Raw genomic sequence first — 6,036 nt, forward strand, 5'->3', positions numbered from 1 at the left:
ACACCCTAGTTCCATCCACGCTGTTGCAAATGGCAAGATTTCATTCTTTTTACGGCTGAATAATATTCTCTCTCTATGTTATATATATATATCTTTATCCATTCATTAGTCCCATAATTTTTAAATGCCGTTTCTTCATTTAGGCCTGGGAATTCCCTGTTTATTAAAAAAAGTTATAACATTCTAGGTTTAAGCTTATAAAATGGTGATGCTCTTTGGAGGGGCTTGATCCCATATAAAGATCCCATCAAAATCTGTAGGGAAGTACAAGAGTGGTAGAACATGAGGGGTTTTTGTTTCTGTGTTAATGAAAAAGGCAAAAAACATTACCTTGCATGCAGTGAATGAACCAGTGGACAGACATGGAGATATCATTACACTACTGTGTATTTCTAGGGAAAAAAATTCAAAACCACTATACCATAGAGCCTCATTTCCATTGGTTTTGCCCTATTATCTCATCTAGAACTGTGTTGAGTCTCACATAGTAAATGTAACAAATAAGAGAAGTTGCTCCAGTTTCCCAAGTGTTACATACTTTAGTTTTAGTGACCATGGTTTCAGAAATAACAAAGTGACAGCAACACCATTCAGTTTTCCCAGATACTGTGCTGTGAACCTGACCCTACTTCTTCAGAAGATATTCTATTTATTTTTGAGCAGCCTTAACTCAATCTGTTCTATGAGGTATTGTTTCAAGAGAAGTTAATAGTGCTCTGTGAATAAAAGTTTCTATGCACAAATAAATTTTGGGAATGAGGCATATTATATCCTCTTTCATAGTAAAGATTCTGGGAAATCCTGCAGTAAAGACACAAGACACTTTGTTTAGCCTAAAATGGTATAGTATTCTGAAGAACATTGGTTTGGGAAAAACTGTGGTAGGCAATTCTTCCCTATTCTGAACTAAAACCTTCCTCTCTGAAACCTCCCACCCTTGATTCTTTCCTTCATAGTTAACAAGAATAAGCATAACCCCCTCTCATGTGGCAGATTTTTTGCTATTTGGGGAGAGCTTTTATGTCTCTTCAGTCATCAAATGGATATACATCAAGTTTAAGATTCTCAGTTCCATTAATGGGCCTTCATAGGGCACCTTTCAACACTCTGTTTTACCTCTTCTGAAAAATATATTAGCCACTCTGGAAAATGGTATGGAGGTTCCTCAAAAAGTTAAATATCCTACAACCCAGCAATTGCACTACTAGGTATTCATCCAAAGGATACAAACATAGTGATTCAAAGGGGCACACACACCCCAATGTTTATAGCAGCAACGTCCACAATGGCCAAACTATGGAAAGAGCACCAGATGTCCATTGACAGATGAATGGATAAAGAAGATGTGGTGTGTATATAAATAATGGAATATTACTCAGCCATCAAAAAGAATGAAATCTTGCCATTTGCAATGACATGGATGGAACTAGAGGGTATTATGCTAAGCAAAATAAATCAGAGAAAGACAAATACCATATGATTTCACTCATATGTGGAATTTAAGAAACAAAACAGATGAACATAGGGGAAAGGAAGGAAAAATAAAATAAGATGAAAATAGAGAGGGAGGCAAACCATAAGAGATTCTTAACTCTTGGAAACAAACTGAGGGTTGCTGGAGGGGAGGTGGGGGGAATGGGATAATTGGGTGATGGGCATTAAGGAGGGCACTTGATATAATGAACACGGGGTGTTATATGTAACTGATGAATCACTAAATTCTACCCCTGAAACTAATAATACAATATATGTTAACTAAGTTGAATTTTTTTTTAAATTTTATTATGTTATGTTAGTCACCATACAATACATCATTAGTTTTTGATGTGGTGATCCACGATCCATTGTTTTCGTATAACGCCCAGTGCTCCATGCAGTACGTGCCCTCCTTAATACCCATCACCGGGCTAACCAATCCCCCCTCCCCCCTCCCCTCTAAAACCCTGTTTGTTTCTCAGGTCCATAGTCTCTCATGGTTCATCTCTCCCTCCAATTCCCCCCGCCCATTTTTCCCTTCCTTCTCCTAATGTCCTCCATGTTATTCCTTATGTTCCACAAATAAGTGAAACCATATGATAATTGACTTTCTCTGCTTGACTTATTTCACTTAGCATAATCTCCTCCAGTCCCATCCATGTTGATGTAAAAGTTGGGTATTCATCCATTCTGATGGCTGACTAATATTCCATTGTATATATGGACCACATCTTCTTTATCCATTCATCTGTTGAAGGGCATCTCGGCTCTTTCCACAGTTTGGCTATTGTGGACATTGCTGCTATGAACATTGGGGTGCATATGGCCCTTCTTTTCACTACAGCCACATGCAGAAGAATGAAACTCGACCATTCTCTAACACCATTCACAAAGATAAACTCAAAGTGGATGAAAGACCTCAATGTGAGACAGGAATCCATCAAAATCCTAGAGGAGAACATAGGCAGTAACCTCTTTGACATCGGCCACAGCAACTTCTTTCAAAATACATCTCCAAAAGCTAGTGAAACAAAAGCAAAAATGAACTTTTTGGACTTCATCAAGATAAAAAGCTTCTGCACAGCAAAGGAAACAGTCAACAAAACAAAGAGGCAACCCACAGAATGGGAGAAGATATTTGCAAATGACACTACAGATAAAGGGCTGGTATCCAAAATCTATAAAGAACTTCTCAAACTCAATACCCAAAAAACAAATAATCAAGTCAAAAAGTGGGCAGAAGAGATGAACAGACACTTCTCTGAAGAAGACATACAAATGCCTAACAGACACATGAAAAAATGTTCATCATCATTAGCCATCAGGGAAATCCAAATCAAAACCACACTGAGATACCACCTTACACCAGTTAGAATGGCAAAAATGGACAGGGAAAGAAACAACAAATGTTGGAGAGGTTGTGGAGAAAGGGAAACCCTCTTACACTGTTGGTGGGAGTGCAAGTTGGTACGGCCACTTTGGAAAACAGTGTGGAGGTGCCTCAAAAATTTAAAAATAGAGCTACCCTATGACCCAGCAATTGCACTACTGGGTATTTACCCCAAAGACACAGATGTAGTGAAAAGAAGGGCCATATGCACCCCAATGTTCATAGCAGCAATGTCCGCAATAGCCAAACTAAATTGAATTTAAAGAAAAAATTAAAAAATGTAGCAGTAGCTCAGAATCCCTCTTAATATGTGATACCTAGAGCCAAATACACTTCCAGAAGTGGTCTGACTAGAAGAACTAAGACCAGCCTTTCTCTAAACAATATATTTCTGTAAATACAGCCTTAGGTAACATTAGATGTTTTTGGCATCTATACCATAATATAGGCTTAGATTCCAACCAGATGGTTGCCTAAAATCTCCAGGTTTTAAGAAAGCTATTGCTTATCCGAATACATCTTTGAGTTCCACTATGTGCCAGTCACCAAATTAAGTATTGGAAAAATAAAAATGAATAATATACTCTACCTGTGTGGGAGGTTACCTCACTTATCTTTACTAACTGTAAAGATCCTAGAAAATACAGAGGCCTTGTAGAAGTTATGGTATATTGAGGAAGAACAGAAGGACAGTATTACAGGGCTGCAATAAGGTTTAAAGAGGTAAAGGATGCAGTTAGCAGAAGCTAGGGACAAGATGATGTGAGCCTTGTGACCATGGTAAGACATTTTGATGTTATTCTAAGTGAGATGTGAAACCATTGGAGGTTTAGAACATGGGAATGACATAATCTGATTCTATAGTTAGGGTAACTCTGGCTGCTGAGTGGAGAATTGTCTGTAGGCAGGAAGGAATGGAAGCAGGGATTCCAATTAGAAGACTTTTGTAATAGTCCAGGCAAAAAACAATTGTGACTTGGACAAGGTTGTAGCAGTGGGAGTAGGAAGTAGGGGGTAGGAAGAAATGGTTTGGCCTGGAATTGAACTTTAAGTAGGACTGACATGATTTGAGTATGGTTTGCATATATGGTTTAAAAGAAAGAAATCAATGTTGACTCTTAGCTTTGGGGTCTTGAGTAATGAGGATGAATGATGGTGCAATTTGGGGGGAGTAGGAAAACTAGGGTTAAGAGTACTTGTGGGGCATAAAGTAACTAAGAATTTTGTTTTGTGTATGTTGAAATTCAGATGCCAATTTGGTGTCCAGTTGGAGATGTTGAGCTGGCAGTTTCATGAATCTGAAGTTTAGTTAAGAGGCTGGAGCTGGAAATATAAACTTGAGAGTCATCAGTATATAAATGGTATTTAAAGGAATGAGATTTGATGAGATATCCCAGGAAGTGAATGTATACAGGGAAGAGGTTCAAGGACTAGTACTGGGATTTTCCAATATTAGAGGTCAAGAGGTATAAGAGTCTGGACTTAAGTTATATTACAAAGCTATAGTAATCAAAACAGGATGGTACTGGCCAAAAATAGATATATAGATCAGTGGAACAGAATAGAAAATCCAGAAATAACAATTATATGGTCAATTAATCTTCAACAAAGCCGGAAAGAAAATCCAATGGGAAAAAGAGAGTCTTTTCAACCAATGGTGTTGGGAAAACTGGACAGCAACATGCAAAAGAATGAAACTAGACCACTTTATTATACCGTACACAAAAATAAATTCAAAAATGAATTGAAGACCTAAATGTGGCACCTAAAACTAAAAATCTTAAAAAAGAGCACAGGCAGTAATTTCTCTGACATTGGCCATAGCAACTTTTTCTAGATAGGTCTCCTGAGGCAAGGGAAACAAAAGCAAAAATAAACTATTGGGACTTCATCAAAATACAAAGCTTCTGCACAGCAAAGGAAGCAGTCAACAAAACTAAAAGGCAACCTATGGAACAGGAGAAGATATTTGCAAATGGCATAGCTGATAAATGGTTAGTATCCAAAATGTATAAAGAATTTATAAAACTCAACACCCCAAAAAACAAATAATCCTATAAAAATGGGCAGAAGACATAAACAGACATTTCTCCAAAGAAGACATACAGATGGCCAACAGACACATGAAAAGATACTCAACATCACTCATTAACAGGGAAATATAAAAACTACAGAGATATCATCTCACACCAGTCAGAATGGCCAAAATTAACAAGACAGGAAACAACAGGTGTTGACAAGGAAGCAGAGAAAGGGGAACCCTCTTATACTGTTGGTAGGAATGCAAACTGGTGCAGCCACTCTGGAAAATAGTATGGAGGTTCCTCAAAAAGGTAGAAATAGAACTATGCTATGATCCAGCAATTGCATTACTAGGTATTTACTCAAAGGATAGAAATACTAATTCAAAGGGACACATGCACCCAGATGTTTATGGCAGCATTATTGACGATAGTCAAATTGTGCAAAGAGCCCAAATATTCAGTGACTGATGAAGGGCTAAAGAAGATAGTATATATACTAATGGAATATTACTCAGGCATCAAAAAGAATGAAATCTTGCCATTTGCAACGATGTGGATAGGGCTAGCGAGTATAACACTAAGTGAAATAAATCAGTCAGAGAAAGACAAATACCATATGATTTCATTTGTACATGAAATTTAAGAAATGAAACAAACACAGAGGAAAAAGAAAAACCAAGAAAAAGACTCTTAACTATAGAGAACAAACTGATGGTTACTGGAGGGCAGGTGGGTAGGGGGATGGGTTAAATAGGTGATGGATTAAGGAGAGCACTTGTGATGAGCACCAGTGTTGTATGTAAGTGCTGAATCACTAAATTCTACATGGGAAACTAAATTTATACTGTATGTTAACTGGAAATTAAATAAAAACTTAAAAGAAAAAAACACATACATTTAGAGACACATAAAAAAGTAAAAAAAATAAAAAAAAAACACTTCATTGCTCTCTATTCACTCCAAAGATAAAATTCTAATTCCTCAACAAGGCCATCTGACCTGGCCCTTATTATAGAGTTTATTATAATAGCAGATGGCTCCTGCTATGATTGTTGATTTGTCTACTTCTATTATACCTATCTGGGCTCATCCCTGCCACTGGCTCTTGTCAAGTTGCATACTCCCACCCTCAACAGAGATCCACTA

The sequence above is a fragment of the Halichoerus grypus genome, chromosome 1 (assembly GCF_964656455.1).
Source record: "Halichoerus grypus chromosome 1, mHalGry1.hap1.1, whole genome shotgun sequence".
NCBI lineage: Eukaryota > Metazoa > Chordata > Mammalia > Carnivora > Phocidae > Halichoerus > Halichoerus grypus.